Source organism: Pseudophryne corroboree, chromosome 2 (assembly GCF_028390025.1).
Source record: "Pseudophryne corroboree isolate aPseCor3 chromosome 2, aPseCor3.hap2, whole genome shotgun sequence".
Taxonomy (NCBI): Eukaryota; Metazoa; Chordata; class Amphibia; order Anura; family Myobatrachidae; genus Pseudophryne; species Pseudophryne corroboree.
This window is the reverse complement of record NC_086445.1, coordinates 547134297-547161047: the sequence shown is the minus strand read 5'-3', so window position 1 is coordinate 547161047 and position 26751 is coordinate 547134297. Positions and strand designations below refer to the sequence as shown.

Genomic DNA, 26751 nt, shown 5'->3' with positions numbered 1-26751 from the left:
GCAAGCAACGTCGCAGACCTGTACTGCGCATGTGCAGTACAGGTCCAGCGCATGAGCAAAGTACCAAACATCGGTACATTGCAGCATACGCCGCTACTCCAACCACATCTGAATCATGCCCTCAATGCAGACAGAAACAAGCTCTCAATTTGATTAGCGAACTTAAATGCTGTGGCACTGGCCAACTGACTCCTTGCAAATTGCAGAAGAGTTCAGGATCTACCACCAATCTTTTCACATTTTACCTGATCACTTGCCTTGCCTTGCCTTGCGTGTCGGCAGATAAGCTAAACCCTTATCTTAGCCTAGGCCACTCTCTCAGACGTGCCTAGATGTACTTACATTCTGATATCAGATGGGTTAACCACTATAACAAAATACTCTGATGTTCTAACCAGACTTTTTTCATCAAAATTTGGGATGGGGCAATCGTTGACCAGGCAACAAAATTAGCCAACATTATTGTCATCCAAAACCAGGTAAAGATCCCACTTTATGTTGTATTTATAGACTGATCTCCATTTTAAATGTGGATCTTATAATCTATGCAAAATTTTAACCAGTAGGCTTTCCCATCTGATCCATCAGGTTCAGGTCATTTTCATCCTTGACTGTTAGGCCTTAGATAGCATAAGACAAACCATTGACCAGATGCACTCTATTCACCAACGGAAATGCCCTTCCTTAATAATGGTGCTAGAGGCTGAAAAGGCTTTTGATCATATCTCTTGGACATTCATAATTAGGGTACACTGATCAATGAGTTTCAATGGGAAATTCCTTGCAGCGACCATGGACTAGTATTACTCTTTCGCAGTTGTAACATAGTTAATGAGGTTGAAAAGAGGCAAAATGCCAATCAGGTTCAACCTATATTCTGTATTAAGCAGTGCACATTATAATGCACCAGCCGAAATAATGGTTTCGTACCCATTGACAACTATATTTCTTATCACTTCCATATACTTAATGTCAATAAATTAAATGCTATAGCCTTGGGTACTTTTTTAAGCTAGAAAACTGTCCAATCCGTTTTTAAATGCATTTAAAGAGTCCATCATTATTATCTTCTCCGGCAGGGAGTTCCAAATCCTTTTTGCCCTTACGGTAAAGAATGCTTTCCTACATTTTGTACGGAATTTTCTCTCTTCTAGCCTCAGTGAGTGCCCACGTGTCCTATACAGAATTCTATTAATAAACAAATCCCCTGCTAACTCTTTGTATTGACCCTTTACATATTTGAAGATATTAATAATGTCTCCTCTTAGTCTCCTCTTTTCAAGGGAATACACATTTAACCTAGTAAGCCTTTCCTCATACTCAAGTGTCTCTAAAATTGAACAGAATATTCCAGGTGCGGATGTACCAATGATTTATACCAGTGGTCTCCAACCTGTAGCTTGCGAGCTACCGGTAAGCTCGCCGTAGTATTTTCGGTAGCTCACAGAGCGCACGGGCTTTGGCAGTCACTGGCACTCATCCTCCCTTCATTTTTAATATGGTGCCAGCCGTCAGCCAATCAGAGCTCATGGACCGGCAGTGGCGGCACCTGATTGGCTGCCAGACCACGAGTTTTGATTGGCTCACTTACCGGCACCATATTTTAAATGCCCACTGTCGCCGGAGACTGTCACCCTCACCGTAGCCGCTCTCCGGACTTCACAGGAGAGGCGCATGCTGCGCTCTCCTCCCCTTCCATCCCTCATACAGGAGGAGCAGCACCGGCGGCAGTAGAAGAAGCCATCAAGAGTTAGTACTGTGTGGGGCACTGTATCGGACACTGTGGGGGGGGGGGGGGCATTTTAAATGGCACTGCAGGGGAATTGTATCGGGCACTGGTGGGGGCATTGTATCTGGCACTGCTGAGGGGCATTATTTGTGTATCTGGCACTGCTGGGAGGCATTATTTGTATATCTGGCACTGCTGGGAGGCATTATTTCATTTGTATATCCGACACTGCTGGGAGGCATTATTTGTATATCTGGCACCGCTGGGAGGCATTATTTGTATATCTGGCACTGCTGGGGGGCATTATTTGTGTATCTGGCACTGCTGAGGGGCATTATCTGTGTATCTGGCACTAGGCGTGGGGGGCATTACTTGTAGTTGTGAGGCCACACCCACTTTCACAGGAACACACGCGCATTGGGGGGAGGGGGTAGCTCCTTCAGAGGTTTTATTTTCCGAAAGTAGCTCACACTCCAATTAAGGTTGGAGACCACTGATTTATACAGAGGCAGGATTACGTCCTCGTCCCTTGTCTCAATACCCTGTTTTATGAACGCAAGTACTTTACTTGACTTCTTTTCTGCAGTTTGACATTGTGTACTGTTTTTAAGCTTATTATCTATGAGCACCCCCAAATCTTTTTCCACTACTGTTACCCCTATATTTTCCCGATTAAGTGTGTAAGATGCAAGTTTGTTTTTAATCCCAAAGTGCATTACTTAACATTTTTCAATATTGAACCTCATTCCCCATTTAGACGCCCAGGTTTCAAGTTGTGTCAGTCAATGGAGTGCCTTGTCCTCTTTTAAACTCTCAAATATGACCACTCCCAACCGCTATATTCACTTTGCTCATAGAACTCTGCTGGCCAAGATCTGAACCCACCCTGGCATCTCCGTTATTAAGACGAGTGGGCTGGACATAAGATAACATTATATGCAGAGATGTTCTTTTGTCACTTTCTGATCAAACCGTCTCCCCCTGCCTCCGCTTCAACAGATTGAATCTTATAGCTGTAATTCTGGATATACAACCCCCAATTACTTGTGAATTTGAATCTCTATACACCCCCCCCCCCCCCCCATTAAGTCTTCCATGCCAGTTTTCCTCTCCTTCTCTATTCAATTAAAATGTTTTGCATAAATGGAATTCCCCCTACATCAGTCAGCTCAGTCGGATTACGGCAGTGAAAATGAACATCCTCCCACATTTGCTTTATATACACCAGGGAATACGGTCTCTAGGTCGACAGTAACTAGATCGACAGGGTTTATAGGTCGACATGTTCTGGGTCGTCAGGTCAAAAGGTTGACATGAGTTTTTCACAATTTTTTTCTTTTTTTGAACCTTTTCATACTTAACGATCCACGTGGTCTACGATTGGAACGATAATCTGCCCGAAGCATGGCGAGCGAATCGAGCCATGTGAGGGGACACGGTGCACTAATTGGGGTTCCCGGTCACTCTACTAAGAAAACGACACCAAAAAAACCATAAAAAACTCATGTCGACCTTTTGACCTGTCGACCTAGACCATGTCGACCTAGAGACCCTGTTGACCTAGTTACTATCTACCTTCCATACCACACCCATACACCAGACCCTCCCAACTTGGATCCCTCCCAGTGTTTTCAAAGCGGTACATCACTGTTTTGTTCTTTATTTGCCAGAATAGATGACCTAGGATCAGTCTTTGGCATCTTTAGTGCTCAACACAGGGCAGTGGCTTGGGTATCCACATTTATAAACATAACCTGGCAACTCTGTTTGTGAAGTGAGTGCTCTGGAACTGTCCTCGCCATGCTAGGATCTGTCCAATAATTGTTAAGGAGTCTATTGGGTGGGGTCGGTCTTGCAGCTGTGGTTAACCTGGTCTACCTGTCCTACTTCCTCTTAGCCACTCCATTATTTCTCGCTCACTCATTTAGGCATAGGCTGTGGGAGGGGTGGGTTAGGGATAGGGTTAAAATACTTAGTGAAATCCGTCAAGATTCCTCTGTCTGTCTACTGATTACAGCTGCCGAGATTTCATACCCAGTCCATCTCAATGATCTTAAAAATGGCCCTATTTTTCCATCCTTCTTGGACATTGAGGATACATTTTCAGTATTAAGTCTTTCTTTCAATTTATGCAAATATAAAAAAAATACTCAATAAATAAATGTGGGAGTTATACTAACATACCAAGGAGACCACCAACATGGGCACTTCAATACTACTTACACCGTAAATAGCCGTGGACACTCACATACACACACAGACCATTTGAACAGTTTATTGTGTTGTGGTAGGGAATTTAGGGCCTAATTCAGCATGGATCGCAAAAGCAAATCCTTTCTCTAATAGGCAAAAAATAGGCAAAGCCATGTGCACTGCAGGTGGGGCAGATGTAACGTGCAGTTAGATTTGGGTGGGGTGTGTTTAAACTGAAATCTAAATTGCAGTGTGAAAATAAGGCATCGCAGAAACAAAATAACCCACCCAAATCTAACTCTCACAGCACGTTACATTTGCCCCACCTGCAGTGCACATGGGTGGTCATTCCGAGTTGATCGCTCGCTAGCAGTTTTTAGCAGCCGTGCAAACCATGTGCCGCCGCCCACTGGGAGTGTATTTTAGCTTAGCAGAAGTGCGAACGAATGTATCGCAGAGCGGCTACAAAGTTTTTTTGTGCAGTTTCAGAGTAGCTCTAAACCTACTCACTTGCGATCACTTCAGACTGTTCAGTTCCTGTTTTGACGTCACAAACCTGCCCAGCGTTCGCCCAGCCACGCCTGCGTTTTTCCTGGCATGCCTGCGTTTTTCCGAACACTCCCTGAAAATGGTCAGTTGACACCAAGAAACGCCCACTTCATGTCAATCACTCTGCGGCCACCAGTGCGACTGAAATGCTTCGCTAGACCCTGTGCAAAACTACATCGTTCGTGGTGCCCGTATGATGTGTGCGCGCATTGCGCCGCATGCGCAGAATTGCAGTTTTTTAGCCTGATCGCTGCGCTGAGAACAAATGCAGCTAGCGATCAACTCGGAGTGACTCCCATGGTTTTGCCCCTTATAGGAAATTTTTGCTTTTGCAATCCATGCTGAATTAGGCCCTTAGATCGGATATACAACATAGTAATAATCCTACATTACACATATATACATATATACATATATATATATATATATATATATATATATATATACTCCCAGTAGAGATGGCACTCGGACGATCAGCAGTGCAAAATTATAAATATGTTGAAATTACATCAAACGTTTTCGGGGCCTGAACCCCGTCCTCAGGACAATACACTTCTACAGCACAGAACAGAGACACTTACCCACATAAATACCAACAGAAAGCTCCCCTTCCCACTCTCCGCCGCGCTCCGGAGCCCTGTCCGCCGTAAGACACACTAGCCGCACTTCCAGGTGCATGACTGGCGTTACCATGGGAACCGCTGTCTATGCGTTCCGCTGGCTTCATGCGATCCACATGTGCGGCAGGGGATCCCGGCGTCAACAGGGTCTTTCAATATATTTATATTTTTGCACCGCTGATCGTCTGTGAGTGCCATCTCTATTGGGAGTGGATGTTTATGATACTGGATGGGCACCTGAGCAGGTGGATAACGTTGTCTTGAGTGCCGGTATACAGTGGACTGGTATGTTTGTGCTATTCTTAGCACCCATTGCAAGGCATCTTTTTTTTATTAATATTACTGTAACCCCCTTTCTTTGTGATAGATACCTAGTGATGGGGAAATTACAGTTATAGGTAACGTGCCTCATCCCAAGCTGAATATTACTTCTTGGCTTGCTTGGGAAAGCCAATAAGGTTCGCAAACTGCATATAAAGATGTATAGCCTGTAATGTGTAAGATGTACAGTGTTACCCTTATGATTTATATACCTGTTCTTCTTTCAGACTCCTTGGATTAATTTCCGGACAATCCAAGTGAATGGTAAGTATAACAGATTTAGGGTGAGATTCAAATGATATATCACGCCCAATTTCCTTTCTAAAACGATCTCCATTATCGCGCATATTGCGCCCATAGTAATCAGGTTTAGCTGTGTAAAGGGTTGGGTGCCTCGCTACTCCAGGGGTAGCGAACTGAAATAATGATACAACATCCCTGATGGCAGAAACAGAATGGGTGTGTAAAGGGGTGAAAATAATTGAATCCCACCCTTAATGTATCAAGGTCATATACATGGACGGATCTAGACTTTTCTTTTAGGGGGGGCGGTTTATTTATTCCTGACTCCTCCCCTACACTCATTACTCCTCTCACTTCCCATACCAACTGTCCATTAATGCTCTAAAGAGCATATAAAGCATTGCCAGGCTGCACATGTGCTTCTTATGTAGCACACACAACCAGTCACATGTAACTACTAACATACCAATGGGCGGCGCACACTGCTCAAGGTGAGGGTGATGGCATGTGATGATGGCAGATGGGGCTAGGGCCTCAGGGACAAGGAGGATGGGGAGGGATGTCAGTGCAGCCACACACCATCACCTGGCAGCAGCCCCCACCTCATGTAAGTGGGCGTGGCTATGACTGTTAGGAGGGGGCGTTCGCCCCCCCCCCTCCCCCCCTGGATCCGGCCCTGGTCATATAACTATAATGTACAATATAAAGATCACATATATATATATATCCCCTCGCTAACCTCTGGATAATATACCTATACATAAAGATGCATGCAATACAAAAAAAACCTCTGTAACCACATCAGTTTCGAAAATGAGAGTGACCTGGGTACTCTTTACCTTTGTAGTGCACTATTGGGGTCCACAGGTATTTACTGTCAACTGTAATGCAATGTAATGACCACCCACCTTAGATAAACGTAGTGATATCCCCTTTCAGGAGAATTCCTATTAGAATTGTATATTAGTGTCTGCCTCTCTGTGTAATCTTGTCACGTATTGTAGACCTTTCCTGTTATAATAACTGGGGTTTAGGCAAATCTCTCACACTCCCTTTGTGGATCTGTGTTGGGAATCCAATACTGCATTGCTTTTAGTTCCTTCTAAACTGATCGCTAGACACTCCTTTAGTAGACCAGTAGATATCCAGCAACTCCAGTAATGGCTGACAGTCAGATAACTCTATTAGTCACGTTAACGCTGTATAACTGGCTACCAACGCTGAGCATTTGCTATAAATCAATATAAGGCTTATGCAATCTGCACCCCCAGGTGCCTCTTCCTGTGTATGCAGTGTCTTTAATCATGCTGAATGAACTTATTCTCTCTCTCCAGAGCTTCCAGCTCCTACTGCTCCTCTTGGACTTATAAAAGTTCACGACAACAGTTAGTACAGTAAGTATAAATGCCTCTTAACCCTAGTCCGCTACAATCCCTTTTCTGTACTCCTGAGCTGTGTCTTGTCCTTTCATACGAACATATATAAATATATTACTTTTCACAGCTTCAGTACATATACGGCAGGTAGAATAAATGAAGGCATGAAACAGTTGCACACCAAGAGCATATAATAGGATTTTAATACCTACCGGTAAATCCTTTTCTCCTAGTCCGTAGAGGATGCTGTGGACTCCAAAAGGACCATGGGGTATAGACGGGATCCGCAGGAGACATGGGCACACTATAAGACTTTGAATGGGTGTGAACTGGCTCCTCCCTCTATGCCCCTCCTCCAGACCTCAGTTATAGGAACTGTGGCCAGGGAGACGGACATTTCGAGGAAAAGGATTTTTGTTATACTAAGGGTGAGACACATACCAGCTCACACCACAAACACACCTTACAACTGGATTAGCAGGAATACCAGAGAACAGTATGAACGTAAAACAGCAACAAGCTGAACATAACCGATACACAACCTTCGTGTAACCGAAAACAACCACTAACAATACAACTGCAAGTAACAGTCCGCACTGGGACCGGCGCCCAGCATCCTCTACGGACTAGGAGAAAAGGATTTACCGGTAGGTATTAAAATCCTATTTTCTCTTACGTCCTAGAGGATGCTGGGGACTCCAAAAGGACCATGGGGTCTATACCAAAGCTCCAGACCGGGCGGGAGAGTGCGGACGACTCAGCAGCACCGATTGAGCAAACATGAGGTCCTCATCAGACAGGGTATCAAACTTGTAGAACTTAGCAAAAGTGTTTGAACCCGACCACGTAGCCGCTCGGCAAAGTTGAAGTTCCGAGACCCCTCGGGCAGCCGCCCAAGATGAGCCCACCTTCCTGGTAGAATGGGCTTTTACTGACTTCGGCAACGGCAATCCAGCCGTAGAATGAGCATGCTGAATTGTATTACAAATCCAGCGTGCAATAGTCTGCTTGAAAGCAGGATTTCCAATCTTGTTGGAAGCATACAGGACAAATAGAGCCTCTGTTTTCCTAACACGAGCCGTTCTGGCGACATAAATTTTCAAAGCTCTTACGACATCGAGAAATTTTGGCACCGCCACGGCATCCGTAGCCACAGGTACCACAACAGGTTGATTTATGTGAAACGAAGAAACCACCTTCGGCAGAAATTGTTGACGAGTCCTCAATTCCGCTCTATCCACATGGAAAATTAAATATGGGCTCTTATGAGACAGAGCCGCCAATTCCGACACCCGTCTAGCGGACGCCAAGGCCAAAAGCATGACCACTTTCCAAGTGAGAAATTTCAACTCCACCTTCCGCAAAGGTTCAAACCAGTGAGACATAAATAATTGTAACACTACGTCAAGATCCCACGGTGCCACGGGTGGCACAAACGGAGGATGGATATGCAGCATTCCCTTCACAAAAGTCTGAACTTCAGGAAGGGCGGCCAATTCTTTTTGAAAGAAAATAGATAAAGCCAAAATCTGCACTTTGATGGAACCCAATTTCAGGCCTGCATCCACACCTGCTTGCAAAAAATGGAGGAAACGACCCAGCTGAAACTCCTCCATAGGAGCTTTCTTGGCTTCACACCACGACACATATTTTCTCCAAATACAGTGATAATGCTTCGCCGTGACCTCCTTTCTAGCCTTAAGAAGAGTGGGGATGACTTCCCTGGGAATACCCTTTCGAGCTAGGATTTGGCGTTCAACCTCACGCCGTCAAACGCAGCCACGGAAAGTCTGGAAATACGCACGGCCCCTGCAGTAACAGGCAGGGCCGTCTTTTCGTATGGGCTCAGTGGGCTCTTGCCCAAGGGCCCCAGGAGTAAAAGGGCCCTAGGCTGATAGCTGAGGGTCCCCTCTTTCCAGGGGTACCAGATTTTTGAAAATCGGCCCTGGGGAACCAGAGATATCTGACTTGAAAGCAGTGGTCCCATCCAAGCCTGTTAATTGCTATTCCCAGACAGATCTCTCGGGTTTTGTCTAATTTAGAGTTTTTCTGAGGGTATAATCCAAAAGCTGGGACTCTCCCCTTTTCAGTGGACACTGGCAGCTTGTCTCTACTATGCCCAGAACCAGAGATATCAGCCTTCAAGCACCTGGTCTCTGCTCCAGCTCCACACGCCTGGTATGCAGTTTTAGATTTTCGTTGGTGGATTGCTCTGGCTCCTGAACTCTGATCCCCAAGTCCCCATTACCTCCTGAAGGTGGGACTCTCTATTTTTGTATCCCATTCAAAGCTAAGAAATATATTTTAAGGAACTTGAGATATCTGCAGTCAAGTAATCTGCCCCCACCGGAAAATTATAAATCTTAAGCCCACTCCACTATCCACCCCTCCCCTACGTATTCAACACCCCCTACCACCCTGGAAGTCATGTACCAGGGCCCCTTCATTCAGCCCAATGTCCCTTTCTACCGTGTAGCCCCATCTGTACAGTAACGGAGTAATTAGCAGAAATTACTGCTCCAGGTCATACATGCTGAGCGGAAGATAGAACACCCCCTACTGCCCGTGGGACATCAAAGCTGCCGCTGATAGCACTCCCCACCCCTACCGCTGGAGGATGGGTAGGGGCCCTAGTGTATTGCTGTGCCCAGGGGCCTACACTGCTGTTAAGACGGCCCTGGTAACAGGTCCTCTCTGAGAGGAAGCGGCAAAGGATCTTCTATGAGCAATTCTTGAAGCTCCGGATACCAGGCCCTCCGTGGCCAATCTGGAACGACGAGCACTGCCGGAACCCTCATTCATCTTATGATTCTCAACACCTTTGGAATGAGAGGAAGTGGAGGGAACACATACACCGACTGAAACACCCACGGAGTTACCAGGGCGTCCACTGCACTGGCTTGGGGGTCCCTTGACCTGGAACAATACCTCAGAAGCTTCTTGTTGAGGCGAGACGCCATCATGTCTATTTGAGGAATCCCCCAACGCCTTGTCACTTCTGCAAATACCTCTTGATGAAGAGCCCACTCTCCTGGGTGGAGATCGTGTCTGCTGAGGAAGTCTGCTTCCCAGTTGTCCACGCCCGGAAGGAAGACTGCTGACAGAGCGCTCACATGCTTTTCCGCCCAGCAGAGAACTCTTGTGGCCTCCACCATCGCCGCTCTGCTCTTTGTTCCGCCCTGGCGGTTTACGTACGCCACCGCTGTTATGTTGTCCGACTGAATCAGGACAGGCAAACCTCAAAGGTTTTCCGCTTGCAGAAGGCTGTTGTAAATGGCTCTTAACTCCAGAACATTTATGTGGAGACAAGATTCCTGGCTTGACCATTTTCCCTGGAAACTTCTTCCTTGTGTGACTGCTCCCCAGCCTCGGAGACTTGCATCCGTGGTCAGCAGGACCCAATCCTGGATCCCGAACCTGCGTCCCTCTAGAAGGTGAGAACTTTGCAGCCACCACAGGAGAGAAATTCTGGACCTGGAAGACTTATTTTCCGGTGCATGTGTATGTGAGACCCGGACCATTTTTCCAGCAGGTCCCACTGAAACACCCGGGCATGAAACCTGCCACACGGAATGGCTTCGTACACCGCCACCCTCTTCCCTAGCATTCGAGTGCATTGATAAATCGACACTCTTGCCGGTTTCAGAATCTCTTTCACCATGCCTTGGATTTCCAGAGCATTTTCCGCCGGAAGAAACACTCTTTGCAGTTCCGTGTCCTGGATCATGCCCAAGAAAGGCAGCCGTGTTGTCGGAACCAATTGGGACTTTGGCAAATTTAGAATCCAACCATGATGTTGCAGAACCGTCAGACAGAGCTCTACAATTCTTAGCAACTGCTCCTTCGATCTCGCCTTTATCAGGAGATCGTCCAAGTACGGGATAATTGTGACACCCTGCTTGCGTAGGAGTACCATCATTTCTGCCATGACTTTGGTGAAGACCCTCGGAGCCGTGGAAAGCCCAAACGGCAACGTCTGAAATTGGTAATGAGAATCCTGCACCGCAAATCTCAGGAAAGCTTGATGTGGAGGATATATCGGGACGTGTAAGTAAGCATCTTTTATGTCGACTGACGCCATAAAATCCCCCCCTTTTAGACTGGAAATCACAGCTCGAAGAGATTCCATCTTGAACTTGAAAGTTTTTAAATACAGATTGAGGGATTTTAGGTTCAGGATCGGTCTGACCGAGCCGTCCGGCTTTGGCACGACAAAGAGGCTCGAATAGAACACTTCTCCCCGCTGGGACGGGGGAACCGGGACAACGACCCTCTGTTGATACAGCTTTTGTATTGCAGCATTTACTACTTCCGTTTCTGGGATAGAAACTAGCAAGGCTGATTTGAAAAATCGGTGGGGGGGCATCTCCTGAAACTCCAGTTTGTACCCTTGGGACACTAAGTCTAAGACCCAAGGATCTAGGCCCGATTGAAACCAGACCCGACTGAAGATTCGGAGACGGGCCCCCACCGGCACAGACTCCCATAGGGGAGCCCCAGCGTCATGCAGTGGACTTGGCAGAGGCGGGGGAGGACTTTTGGTCCTGGGTGTCAGAAACAGCAGGCGACCTTTTACCCCTTCCTCTACCTTTTGAAGCGAGGAAGGACGAGCCCCTTCCTTTTTTGTATTTATTAGGCCGAAAGGACTGCATCTGATAATGGGGCGCCTTTTTCTGTTGCGCTTGAACATAAGGAAGAAAAGATAACTTACCCGCTGTAGCGGTAGACACCAGGTCAGCGAGGCCGTCACCAAACAAGACACTACCTTTATAAGGGAGAGCTTCCATAGCTTTCTTGGAGTCGGCATCAGCATTCCATTGATGAATCCACAGCGCCCCCCTGGCCGAGACCGCCATGGCATTGGCCCTTGATCCCAAGAGGCCAATATCCCTCGCCGCATCCTTTAGGTAAGCTGCAGCGTCCCTGATATAACCGAGAGTCAAAAGAATGTTATCCCTATCCAGGGTATCCATGTCAGATGCCAAATTATCAGCCCACTTAGCAATAGCACTACTCACCCATGCCGACGCCACAGCAGATCTGAGGAGTGCACCCGTAGTGACATAAATGGCCTTTAATGTCGTTTCCTGCTTACGATCTGCAGGATCCTTGAGGGCAGCTGTGTCAGGAGACGGAAGCGCCACTTTCTTGGACAGCCGGGACAGAGCCTTGTCCACATTGGGAGATGACTCACACTTTTCCCTGTCATCAGAGGGGAAAGGATATGCCATAAAAATTCTCTTGGGAATCTGCCACCTTTTGTCAGGCGACTCCCAAGCCTTTTCACAAAGAGCGTTCAGTTCATGAGACGGGGGAAACTTCACCTCAGGCTTTTTCCCTTTAAATAAACAAACCCTTGTATCTGGAACAGGAGGTTCCTCAGAAATATGTAAAACATCTTTAATTGCCACAATCATGTACTGAATACTCTCTACCAATTTTGGATGTAAACTGGCTTCACTAAAGTCGACACTGGAATCAGAGTCCGTGTCGGTATCCATATCTGCCATCTGGGTAAATGAACGTTTCTGTGACCCTGAGGGGGCCTGTACCTGAGACAAGGCGTCCTCCATGGATTTTCTCCACGTTTGTGTCTGAGAATCAGATTTATCCAGCCTCTTAGACAATAACGCCACATTTGCATTCAATGTACTCAACATATTCACCCAATCAGCAGTCGGCGGTGCCGACAGAGTCACTCCCAAATCCTTCTCTGCGCCCCCAGCAACTTCCTCCGGGGAGGAGCACTCATCCTCAGACATGTCGACACACTGTACCGACACACACACTCACACTGGCAATAGGGGACAGACCCACAGGGAAGCCTGTTAGAGAGAACACAGAGGGAGTATGCCAGCTCACACCCCAGCGCCCATATACTACTAAAAAAATAATATATGATCACTGCGCTGTATTAAATACATATATATAGCACCAATTGACTGTGCACACCCCCCCCCCCCCCCCCCCCCCCCAGTTTTGCTCCCGGTACTTGTAAAGGAGAGTGGAGGTCTGGGCCAGCGTCTCTGCATGCTCTGTGAAGAGAGAAAAATGGCGCTGGTAAGCTGTGCGGATAAGCCACGCCCCCACCCGGCGCGTTGTAGTCCCGCTCAAATTCAAATTATTATACTGGCGGGGGTCTTATATTTAGTGCCTAGGCACCGATAATATGCTTTTTTGCCAGTGAAAAACTCCAGTAACCTGCTGCCCAGGGCGCCCCCCCAGCGCCCTGCACCCTGTGAGTGCCGTTGGTGTGTGTGTGGGAGCATGGAGCGCAGCGCGACCGCTGCGCTGTACCTCCGTTACTGAAGTCTTCTGCCTTCTCTATACTCACCCGGCTTCTTTCTTCTGGCTTCTGTGAGGGGGGTGACGGCGCGGCTCCGGGAACAAGCAGCTAGGCGCACCAAGTGATCGAACCCTCTGGAGCTAATGGTGTCCAGTAGCCAGTGACGTGCGGTGGGTATACTGCTGCACCTGTGTATAATGCCCAGATATACCCTTTGGCTCATATATTTCTTGTAAATCTGGCTCTGGTGCTAGCCAATGGCTCCTGAGCCATTTAGCTCACCGCACGTCCCTGCCAGTAGCCTAAGAAGCAGAGCCCTTAACTCAGAAGAAGTAGGTCTGACTTCTCTCCCCTCAGTCCCACGAAGCAGGGAGCCTGTAGCCAGCAGGTCTCCCTGAAAATAAAAAACCTAACAAAAGTCTTTTTAGAGAAACTCAGGAGAGCTCCCCTAGTGTGTGTCCCATCACTCCTGGGCACAGAATCTAACTGAGGTCTGGAGGAGGGGCATAGAGGGAGGAGCCAGTTCACACCCATTCAAAGTCTTATAGTGTGCCCATGCCTCCTGCGGATCCTGTCTATACCCCATGGTCTTTTTGGAGTCCTCAGCATCCTCTAGGACGTAAGAGAAAAGGGGTTACACTACATGCAGTGAATAAGCATCGTTTCCCTGCCGGTATACAATGTTGCAGCCTGCTTGAATAATCACCCACTCGCCCTGCTGCTGTTTTAGGGTTAGAATAAAGTATCTCCCTTTAGTCTGCAGTATTATAACACACCTGGTGTGGGGTATGCGAGTATTAGGGATTGTAGCAGCGCAGACAGCACGGGATACTACCCCAACTGATAAGCTGTAAGCAAGCAACTGCGGGTGTGTGATGTGGGGTCAGATGAATTCACTTACACCTCCTGTGAATTCTTCCTAGCCTTAGGATACTCCTCCGACTTCTCCTGCTCCTCTCCTACTGGCTGAGCAGTCCGGTTCTGCCCCCGACACACCTCACATACAGCTCTGCCTCAGCTGCGTAGGAATCAGTACAGTTCCACAAAGCCTCTCTAACCGCTGCTATCATGGATCCAGAGGGACCTCACTCCTCACACCCGGGAGCAGGGGCAAGTCTATATGCAGCGCTACAGCACCTGTCACTTTCCTCCGCTGCGCCCCATCTCTCCCGCTCCTGTCTTATGCCAGCTACGTCCCCGAGTCTCTGTCACCGCTGCAGGGTTTTCTGCCAGCTCTCTACCTCAGCGGCTTTGGAAACCAAGGTTTGCACTCTGACCAGGGAACCGGTAACAACTGTCACTCCCTGCCAGTGGAGCGCACTTTTTATAGACTCTCCTCCAGTGGCATGCGGTGACAACTGTCACTCCCTTGTTTCACCTGCTGCACACAGCACCCTTCTTAACCCCTTATATGCTGCAACAACATGAATATTCAACTATTACTTCTGGTTATAGGGTTACACCCCTCTATTGTTACACATATTGTCTTTCTCATAACTCTAAGCATGAATTATATAATACCTCTTTATATACATACATACATATATATATATATATATATATACACACACACACACACACACATTAGATTATTAAGCCAGGCTACATTACGTTGCCTGGACTGCAACCACTGCACCGATACTACTCTCTATTAATTGACTCGCTGCATATCAGTCTCTAAGGTGGATTCAACTTCTAACATATCCCAAGCTCACGAGTTCTCTGGATTTCAAGGGGCATTTGTGACTCCACCAGGAGAGACTTTTAGTTATTCGACAGCTGAAATTTAAAATATCTTATCTAAAGAGCTGTTAACCCTGCCTGATCCGATACTGAGAGCAGAGGATGTGTATTTCCACCTGGTAAAATTGTAAAAACGGGAGACTAAAGGGGGGTACTCACGGAAGAGATCTTAACACAGACCGCTCAGCACACATCTCTCACCCCGCTCAGCACAGCGCGATGTGCTGAGCGAGGGGGAAAGCCGACGGGGTGCCGCTCACTTCACACAATGGTGAAGTGAGCGATCCGCTAGATTGAGCCTGCATGCAGCTCAATCTAGCACCGGCGATAGCGATGCGCGGGGCCGCGCATCGCTATCGCTGGAGGGCATACACACGGCAGATCCGTGCTTAAAATCTAAGCAATCTAGCAAGATTGCTTAGATTTTAAGCACGGATCTCTCCGTGTGTACCCCCCTTTACTTTTTAGTGCATAGTGTTTCATTGTCTAATTATTATAGAGAACACAAGATCCCTCGTGGATTTAGAGTACGGAATGTACCGACTATTGGTAGGAACAATCCTGAGTTTGTGAGAAAATGGGTTGCCATTCTCAACAAATGTGCTTTCGATTTGATGATCCTGGTTGTGGAAGACTCTAACAGGGAATTATTGGTGACGCGAAACAAGATTGATAAATATGAGAAAGAAAACAAGAAAAAACTGGAGGGTGATTCCAGTCAAGACTGGTTAGAAAAAGTGGAGACACAGTGTGACCAGTACCGTAAGGAAATGTTGAAGTTTAAAAGGAATAAAAAAAATAAGATTTTACTTACCGGTAAATCTATTTCTCGTAGTCCGTAGTGGATGCTGGGGAGTCCGTAAGGACCATGGGGAATAGACGGGCTCCGCAGGAGACAGGGCACTTTAAGAAAAAATTTGGATACTGGTGTGCTCTGGCTCCTCCCTCTATGTCCCTCCTCCAGACCTCAGTTAAAGAAACTGTGCCCGGAAGAGCTGACAGTACAAGGAAAGGATTTTGGAATCAAGGGCAAGGCTCATACCAGCCACACCAATCACACAGTATAACTTGAGATAAACTTACCCAGTTAACAGTATGAACAACAATAGAGCATCAGATCAACCCTGATGCAACTATAACATAACCCTTATGTAAGCAATAACTATATACAAGCATTGCAGAAAAAGTCCGCACTTGGGACGGGCGCCCAGCATCCACTACGGACTACGAGAAATAGCTTTGCCGGTAAGTGAAATCTTATTTTCTCTAACGTCCTAGTGGATGCTGGGGACTTCGTAAGGACCATGGGGATTATACCAAAGCTCCCAAATGGGCGGGAGAGTGCGGATGACTCTGCAGCACCGAATGAGCAAACACAAGGTCCTCCTCAGCCAGGGTATCAAACTTGTAGAACTTTGCAAAAGTGTTCGAACCCAACCAAGTAGCTGCTCGGCAAAGCTGTAATGCCGAGACCCCTCGGGCAGCCGCCCAAGAAGAGCCCACCTTCCTTGTGGAATGGGCTTTTACTGATTTTGGCAGCGGCAATCCCGCCGCAGAATGAGCCTGCTGAATCGTGTTACAGATCCAGCGAGCAATAGTTTGCTTTGAAGCAGGAGCACCAAGCTTGTTGGGTGCATACAGGATAAACAGTGACTCAGTTTTCCTGACTCTAGCCGTTCTGGCTACATAAACCTTCAAAGCCCTGACCACATCTAGTAACTCTGAATCCTCCAAGTCACGAGTAGCCACAGGCACCACAATAGTTCCCACCGACTTGCAATCTGCGTGAAGACTTCTTGATGAAGTCCCCACTCTCCCGGGTGGAGGTCGTGCCTGCTGAGGAAGTCTGCTTCCCAGTTGTCCACTCCCGGAATGAACACTGCTGACAGTGCACTTATGTGATTCTCCGCCCAGCGAAAAATTCTGGTGGCTTCCGCCATCGCCACCCTACTCCTTGTGCCGCCTTGGCGGTTTACATGAGCCACTGCGGTGATGTTGTCTGACTGAATCAGCACCGGTCGGTCGCGAAGCAGGGTCTCCGCTTGACGTAGGGCGTTGTATATTGCCCTTAGTTCCAGGATGTTGATGTGAAGACAAGTCTCCTGACTTGACCACAGACCTTGGAAATTTCTTCCCTGTGTGACTGCTCCCCACCCTCGGAGGCTTGCGTCCGTGGTCACCAGGACCCAGTCCTGAATGCCGAATCTGCGGCCCTCGAGAAGGTGAGCACTCTGCAGCCACCACAGGAGAGACACCTTGGCCCTGGGGATAGGGTGATCAGCCGATGCATCTGTAGATGTGATCCGGACCACTTGTCCAACAGATCCCATTGAAAGGTCCTCGCATGGAACCTGCCGAAGGGAATGGCCTCGTATGACGCCACCATCTTTCCCAGGACTCGCATGCAGTGATGCACCGACACCTGTTTTGGTTTTAATAGGTCTCTGACCAGAGTCATGAGCTCCTGAGCCTTCTCCATCGGGAGATAAACCCTCTTCTGGTCTGTGTCCAGAATCATGCCCAGGAAGGGCAGACGAGTCGTAGGAATCAACTGCGACTTTGGAATATTTAGAATCCAGCCGTGCTGTTGTAACACTTCCCGAGAGCGTGCTATGCTGATCAGCAACTGCTCTGTGGACCTCGCCTTTATGAGGAGATCGTCCAAGTATGGGATAATTGTGACCCTTTGCTTTCGCAGGAGCACCATCATTTCCGCCATTATCTTGGTAAATATTCTTGGTGCCGTGGAGAGACCAAACGGCAACGTCTGGAATTGGTAATGACAATACTGTACCACAAATCTGAGGTACGCCTGATGAGGTGGATAAATGGGGACATGAAGGTAAGCATCCTTTATGTCCAGAGACACCATAAAATCCCCCCCTTCCAGGCTTGCGATGACCGCTCTGAGCGATTCCATCTTGAACTTGAACCTTTTCAGGTATATGTTCAGGGATTTTAAATTCAATATGGGTCTGACCGAACCGTCCGGTTTCGGCACCACAAACATGGTCGAATAGTAACCCCTTCCCTGTTGAAGGAGGGGAACCTTTACCACCACCTGCTGAAGATACAATTTGTGAATTGCAGCTAACACTATTTCCCTCTCTAAGGGGGAAGCTGGCAGGGCCGATTTGAGGTAACGGTGAGGGGGCATCTCTTCGAATTCCAGCTTGTATCCCTGAGACACAATCTCTATAGCCCAGGGATCCACCTGGGAGTGAACCCACTTGTGGCTGAAATTTCGGAGACGCGCCCCCACCGGGCCTAGCTCCGCCTGTGGAGCCCCAGCGTCATGCGGTGGATTTAGTGGAAGCCGGGGAGGACTTCTGTTCCTGGGAACTAGCTGTATTGTGCAGCTTCTTTCCTCTACCCCTGCCTCTGGCAAGAAATGACGCACCTCGGACTTTCTTGCCTTTTTGTGATCGAAAGGACTGCATTTGGTAATACGGTGCTTTCTTAGGTTGTGAGGGAACATATGGCAAAAAATTTGACTTTCCAGCCGTAGCTGTGGAGACCAGGTCCGAAAGACCGTCCCCAAACAATTCCTCACCCTTGTAAGGTAAAACCTCCATGTGCCTTTTTGAGTCGGCATCGCCTGTCCATTGCCGAGTCCACAGGAACCTTCTGGCAGAAATCGACATTGCATTTATTCTAGAGCCCAGTAGGCTAATGTCTCTTTGAGCATCTCTCATATATAGGACAGCGTCTTTTATATGCCCCAGGGTCAGTACTATAGTATCCTTGTCCAAGGTATCAAGTTCCTCAGATAAGGTATCTGTCCATGCTGCTACAGCACTACACATCCAGGCCGACGCAATCGCCGGCCTTAGTAAGGTACCTGAATGTGTATAAATGGACTTCAGGATACCCTCCTGCTTTCTATCCGCAGCATCTTTTAGGGTGGCCGTATCCTGTGACGGTAGGGCTACCCTCTTGGATAAGCGTGTTAAAGCTTTGTCTACCCTCGGGGAGGATTCCCAGCGTAACCTGTCCGTTGTCGGGAAAGGATACGCCATAAGCATCCGTTTGGAAATCTGCAGTTTTCTATCTGGAGATTCCCAAGCCTTTTCACATAACTCATTTAACTCATGTGAAGGGGGAAAGGTCACCTCTTGCCTTTTTTCCCCATACATATAAACCCCCTTGTCAGGGACTGGGGTTTCCTCTGTGATGTGCAACACATCTTTCATTGCTATAATCATGTAACGGATGGCTTTAGCCATTTTAGGCTGTAACTTTGCATCATCGCCATCGACACTGGAGTCAGAATCCGTGTCGACATCTGTGTCAACAATTTGGGATAGGGGGCGCTTCTGAGACCCTGACGGCCTCTGCGACATAGGATCAGGCATGGACTGAGACCCCGGCTGTCCCAAGGCTTCAGCTTTATCCAACCTTTTATGCAAGGAAGTAACATTATCATTTAAAACCTTCCACATATCCATCCAATCGGGTGTCGGCGCCGTCGGCGGCGACCCCACATTCATTTGTTCCCGCTCTGTTTCCACATAGCCTTCCTCGTCAAACATGCCGACACAAGCGTACCGACACAGGGGATGCTCTATTTGAAGACAGTTCCCCCACAAGGCCTTTTGGAGAGACAGAGAGAGAGTATGCCAGCACACACCCCAGCGCTATATGTCCCAGGAGTCACACAGTAACTTAGTGTTAACCCAGTAGCTGCTGTAAATACTGTTTTTGCACCAAATTTATGTGCCCCCCCCCCCTCTCTTTTTACCCTCTTCTACCGTGATTCTGCAGGGGAGAGCCTGGGGAGCTTCCTCTCAGCGGAGCTGTGGAGAGAAAATGGTGCTGGTGAGTGCTGAGGAAGAAGCCCCGCCCCCTCAGCGGCGGGCTTCTGTCCCGCGTTTCTGTGTAAAAATATGGCGGGGGCCCATGCATATATACAGTGCCCAACTGTATAGATGCCCACTTTTGCCAAGAGGTCTCTAATTGCTGCCCAGGGCGCCCCCCCCTGCGCCCTGCACCCTACAGTGACCGGAGTATGTGGGTTTAGTGTGGGAGCAATGGCGCACAGCTGCAGTGCTGTGCGCTACCTCATATGAAGACTGGAGTCTTCTGCCGCCGATTTCGAAGTCTTCTTGCTTCTCACACCAGCTTCTGTCTTCTGGCTCTGCGAGGGGGACGGCGGCGCGGCTCCGGGATCGGACGACCAAGGGTGCGATCCTGTGTACGATCCCTCTGGAGCTAATGGTGTCCAGTAGCCTAAGAAGCAGGACCTATCTTCAGTGAGTAGGGCTGCTTCTCACCCCTCAGTCCCACGTAGCAGAGAGTCTGTTGCCAGCAGATCTCTCTGAAAATAAAAAAACCTAACAAAATACTTTCTTTTTAGCAAGCTCAGGAGAGCTCACCAAGTAGCACCCAGCTCATCCGGGCACAGATTCAAACTGAGGTCTGGAGGAGGGACATAGAGGGAGGAGCCAGAGCACACCAGTATCCAAATTCTTTCTTAAAGTGCCCTGTCTCCTGCGGAGCCCGTCTATTCCCCATGGTCCTTACGGAGTCCCCAGCATCCACTAGGACGTTAGAGAAATATACAGTGGATACTGATTATGAGGAGAATCGGATATACTAGTGGCTGTGTGGGGGTGATTTCCCTCAAGTGGATAGATAGGAGACGTAGGCCCTGGCATAAAAGAGCGGAAATGATCATTATAAGCCTAGTAGCGACAGCAATTTCCGGGTATTCGATACAGAGGATTCGGTCAGACAGGTTCCAATCCCTTTAGATCAGCGGGACAAAGAGGTGTCAAACAACCAAGGGCTACTCCCACCCGCCGGGGTAGTCAGAACAAGAGAGCCAAGAAAAGTCACCTTGACCAGTAACAAAAAGAAGACTTGATCTTCAACCTGTCCAAGAGAAGTTTGACTCCCATTGAATCTAGTGTTCTTAACATGGGATTAAGTTTTGTACCAACGAACTGGAAATTGAATCTACATAAATTTTCCAGACAGGTGAGACTGAAGGAACACTTTCAGCATTTTAATCCTCAACAGGATGACAATATTTTCAGCACTTTTTTGAGATCCACTTCTAGGTTCAATTATGACCCAATTTCTACAAACGCATTGCTGAAATCTTTTAATAGATTAGTTAATGATTTGGTCAGCAGATATATTGTCACCCCATAACAGGTTTGCCCCAATCTTTCTAAAGCTGAATATATGACCTCGAAGGACTTGGAATCTTATACGAATGTGGTCATTAGGCCCGCCAATAAAGGTGAGGCCATAGTGATCCAAGACCTTGATAAATATAGATCTGAAATTGTTAAGCAACTGGAGGACCAGGAGATCTATATTAAGCTTAGAAATGATCCTGCTATTACATACCAGAAATAATAAGATTTTAAACCTACCGGTAAATCTTTTTCTCGTAGTCCGTAGAGGATGCTGGGGACTCCGTAAGGACCAAGGGGATAGACGGGCTCCGCAGGAGACATAGGCACTTTAAGAAAGACTTTAGTTCTGGGTGTGCACTGACTCCTCAGTCTATGCCCCTCCTCCAGACCTCAGTTAGAGAAACTGTGCCCAGAGGAGACGGACAGTACGAGGAAAGGATTTTGTTAATCCAGGGCAAAATTCATACCAGCCACACCAATCACACCGTATAACTTGTGATAAACTACCCAGTTAACGGTACGAAAAAACAACATAGCATCAGTGCAGGACCGATGCAACTATAACATAACCCTTATTGAAGCAATAACTATATACAAGTATTGCAGAAGTAGTCCGCACTTGGGACGGGCGCCCAGCATCCTCTACGGACTACGAGAAAAATATTTACCGGTAGGTTTAAAATCTTTTTTTCTCTAACGTCCTAGAGGATGCTGGGGACTCCGTAAGGACCATGGGGATTATACCAAAGCTCCCAAATGGGCGGGAGAGTGCGGATGACTCTGCAGCACCGATTGAGCAAACATGAGGTCCTCCTCAGCCAGGGTATCAAACTTATAGTATTTTGCATAGGTGTTTGAACCCGACCAAGTAGCAGCTCGACACAGCTGTAGTGCCGAGTCCCCTCGGGCAGCCGCCCAAGAAGAGCCCACTTTCCTCGTGGAATGGGCCTTGACCGATTTCGGTAATGGCAATCCAGAATGTGCTTGCTGAATCGTGTTACAAATCCAGTGAGCAATAGTCTGCTTTGAAGCAGGGGCACCAATCTTGTTGGTTGCATACAGGACAAACAGCGCTTCAGTTTTCCTAACTCTAGCCGTCCTGGCTACGTAAATTTTCAAAGCCCTGACCACATCAAGTAACTCGGAATGCTCCAAGTCACGCGTAGCCACAGGCACCACAATAGGTTGGTTCATATGAAAGGATGAGACCACCTTAGGTAGGAATTGAGGACGGGTCCACAACTCCGCTCTATCCATATGGAAAACCAGATATGGGCTTTTATGTGATAAAGCCACCAATTCCGAAACTCGCCTAGCCAAAGCCAAGGCTAACAACATGACCACCTTCCACGTGAGATATTTCAACTCCACCGTTTTAAGTGGTTCAAACCAGTGTGATTTTAGAAAACTTAACACCACATTAAGGTCCCAAGGTGCCACCGGCACAAAAGGAGGCTGAATATGCAGCACTCCTTTTACAAAAGTCTGAACTTCTGGAAGAGAAGCCAATTCTTTTTGAAAGAAAATGGATAAGCCGAAATCTGGACCTTAATAGAGCCTAATTTTAGGCCCAAATTCAATCCAGTTTGTAGGAAGTGAAGGAAACGGCCCAGATGGAAATCTTCCGTAGGAGCATTCCTGGCCTCACACCAAGAAACATATTTTCGCCATATACGGTGATAATGTTTTGACGTTACATCCTTCCTAGCCTTTATCAGCGTAGGGATGACCTCAACCGGAATGCCTTTCTCTGCTAGGATCCGGCGTTCAACCGCCATGCCGTCAAACGCAGCCGCGGTAAGTCTTGGAACAGACAGGGCCCCTGCTGCAACAGGTCCTGTCTTAGAGGAAGAGGCCACGGATCTTCTGTGAGCATTTCCTGCAGATCCGTATACCAGGTCCTCCGTGGCCAATCTGGAACAATGAGGATTGTTCTCACTCCTCTTTGTCTTATTATCCTCAACACCTTGGGTATGAGAGGAAGAGGAGGAAATACATAGACCGACCGGAACACCCACGGTGTCAATAGGGCGTCTACAGCTACTGCCTGAGGGTCTCTTGACCTTGCGCAATACCTCTGTAGCTTTTTGTTGAGGCGGGACGCCATCATGTCTATCTGTGGCAGTTCCCACCGACTTGTAATCTGTGCGAAGACTTCCTGATGAAGTCCCCACTCTCCCGGATGTAGGTCGTGTCTGCTGAGGAAGTCTGCTTCCCAGTTGTCCACTCCCGGAATGAACACTGCTGACAGTGCGCTTACGTGATTCTCCGCCCAGAGAAGAATTCTGGTGGCTTCTGCCATCGCCACTCTGCTCCTTGTGCCGCCTTGGCGGTTTACATGAGCTACTGCGGTGACGTTGTCTGACTGGATCAGAACCGGTAGGTCATGAAGTAAGGTCTCCGCTTGACGTAGGGCGTTGTATATGGCCCTCAGTTCCAGGATGTTGATGTGAAGACAAGTCTCTTGACTTGACCAAAGACCTTGGAAATTTCTTCCCTGTGTGACTGCTCCCCAACCTCGGAGGCTTGCGTCTGTGGTCACCAGGATCCAGCCCTGAATGCCGAATCTGCGGCCCTCTAGAAGGTGAGCACTCTGCAGCCACCACAGGAGTGATACCCTGGCCCTGGGGGACAGGGTGATCAACTGATGCATCTGTAAATGTGACCCGGACCACTTGTCCAGTAGGTCCCATTGGAAAGTCCTCGCATGGAACCTGCCGAAGGAAATGGCCTCGTATGATGCCACCATCTTTCCCAGGACTCGAGTGCAGTGATGCCCTGACACCTGTTTTGGTTTCAATAGGTTCCTGACAAGAGTCATGAGTTCCTGGGCCTTTTCTATCGGGAGATAAACCCTCTTCTGGTCCGTGTCCAGAATCATGCCCAAGAAAGACAGACGAGTCGTAGGAACCAACTGCGACTTCGGGATATTGAGAATCCAGCCGTGTTGCTGTAACACTTTCAGTGAAAGTGATCATTTGTTCAGCAACTGCTCTCTTGATCTCACTTTTATGAGGAGATCGTCCAAGTACGGGATAATTGTGACACCTTGCTTACGCAGGAGCACCATCATTTCCGCCATTACCTTGGTGAAAATTCTCGGGGCCGTGGTGAGACCAAACGGCAACGTCTGAAATTGGTAATGACAGTCCTGTACCGCAAATCTGAGGTACGCCTGATGAAGTGGATAAATGGGGACATGAAGGTATGCATTCTTTATGTTCAGGGACACCATAAAATCCCCCCCTTCCAGGCTTGCGATGACCGCTCTTAGCGATTCCATCTTGAACTTGAACCTTTTCAAGTATAGGTTCAGGGATTTCAAATTTAATATGGGTCTGACCGAACCGTCCGGTTTCGGGACTACAAACATGGTCGAGTAATATCCCTTTCCTTGTTGGAGGTGGGGAACCTTGACCACCACCTGTTGAAGATACAATTTTTGTATTGCATATAACACTATCTCCCTTTCCTGGGGAGAAGTTGGTAGGGCCGATTTGAAAAATCGGCGAGGAGGCACTTCTTCGAATTCCAGCTTGTAACCCTGAGAAACAATTTCTAATGCCCAGGGATCCACCTGGGAGTGAACCCAGATGTGGCTGAAACTCCGAAGACGTGCCCCCACTGGGCCAGACTCCGCCAGTGGAGCCCCAGCGTCATGCGGTAGATTTTGTAGAGGCCGGGGAGGACTTCTGTTACTGGGAACTAGCTGTGTTGTGCAGCTTTTTTCCTCTGCCCCTACCTCTGGCAAGAAAGGACACAACTCGCACTTTCTTGTTTCTTTGTGACCGAAAGGACTGCATTTGATAATGCGGAGCTTTCTTATGATGTGAGGGAACATAAGGTAAAAAATTTGATTTTCCAGCTGTAGCTGTGGAGACTAGGTCCGAGAGACCTTCCCCAAACAATTCCTCACCCCTGTAAGGTAAAACCTCCATATGCCTCTTTGAGTTGGCATCACCTGTCCATTGGACTCTTCTGGCAGAAATCGACATAGCGTTTTTTCTAGAACACAGTAGACTAATGTCTCTTTGAGCATCTCTCATATATAGGACAGCATCTCTTATATGCCCCAGGGTCAATAAAATAGTATCCTTATCTAGGGTATCCATCCCCTCAGATAAGGTATCCGTCCATGCCGCTACAGCACTACACACCCAGGCCGACGCAATTGCCGGTCTGAGTAAGGTACCTGAATGTGTATAAATGGACTTCAGGGTAATCTCCTGTTTGCGGTCAGCAGAATCTTTGAGGGTAGCCGTATCCTGGGACGGGAGGCTACCTTCTTGGATAAGCGTGTTAATGCTTTGTCCACCCTAGGGGAGGATTCCCATCGTAACCTATCCGTTGACGGGAAAGGATACGCCATAAAAATCCTTTTGGAAATCTGCAGTCTTTTATCTGGAGATTCCCACGCTTTTTCACATAACTCGTTCAGCTCGTGTGAGGGGGGAAAGGTTACCTCAGGCTTCTTCCCTTGTACATATGTACCCTCTTGTCAGGGACAGGGGGTTACTCTGTGATGTGCAAAACATCTTTTATTGCCATAATCATATATCGAATGGATTTTGCCAATTTTGGCTGTAACTTTGCATCATCGTAATCGACACTGGAGTCAGAATCCGTGTCGGTATCTGTGTCAACAATCTGGGACAGTGGGCGCTTATGAGACCCTGACGGTCCCTGCGACATAGGATCAGGCATGGGTTGAGACCCTGACTGTCCCAAGCTTCAGCCTTGTCTAATCTTTTGAGCAATGAGTTTACACTAGCATTTAAAACATTCCACATATCCATCCAGTCAGGTGTCGGCGCTGTCCGTGGAGACACCACATTCATTTGCTCCCGCTCCTCTCTAACATAGCCTTCTTCCTCAGACATGTCAACACATGCGTACCGACACACCACACACACAGGGAATGCCCTTTCTGAAGACAGTTCCCCCACAAGGCCCTTTGGAGAGACAGAGAGAGAGTATGCCAGCACACACCCCAGCGCTATATAACCCAGGAATAACACAGTAACTTAATGTTTACCCAGTAGCGCTGCTGTATGTAATTTGCGCCGAATTGTGCCCCCCCTCTCTTTTCAACCCTCTTGTCTACCGTGGTATAAGCAGGGGAGAGTCCGGGGAGCTTCCTCTCAGCGGTGCTGTGGAGAAAAAATGGCGCTGGTGAGTGCTGAGGGAGAAGCCCCGCCCCTCGACGGCAGGCTTCTGTCCCGCTTAAACTGTAAAATTGGCGGGGGCTCATACATATATACAGTGCCCAGCTGTATATATGTTATATTTTTGCCAAAACGAGGTTTATATTGATTCCCAGGCCCCCCCCCCCCCCCCTGCACCCTGCACCCTTACAGTGACCGGAGTATGTGAGGTGTATGGGAGCAATGGCGCACAGCTGCAGTGCTGTGCGTTACCTCAGTGAAGATCATGAAGTCTTCTGCCGCCTCTGAAGTCTTCTTTTCTTCTCATACTCACCCGGCTTCTATCTTCCGGCTCTGCGAGGGGGGCGGCGGTGCGGCTCTGGGACGGACGGCGAGGGAGA

The 26751-nt window shown here is 48.1% G+C and overlaps 1 long non-coding RNA gene across 2 annotated transcripts in view; it reads right to left on the bottom strand.

Moving 5' to 3' along the window:
* Positions 1-14640, bottom strand: part of LOC135035164 (uncharacterized) — a 112071-nt gene extending 97431 nt beyond the window's left edge. Inside the window, exon 1 of one of the 2 annotated variants that reach the window (XR_010230241.1) lies at positions 14219-14640. This is a non-coding gene — a long non-coding RNA (uncharacterized LOC135035164). The remainder of the gene's footprint in view (positions 1-14218) is intronic. The other variant, XR_010230247.1, reaches the window with a different exon arrangement.
* Positions 14641-26751: the final 12111 nt, after the last annotated feature.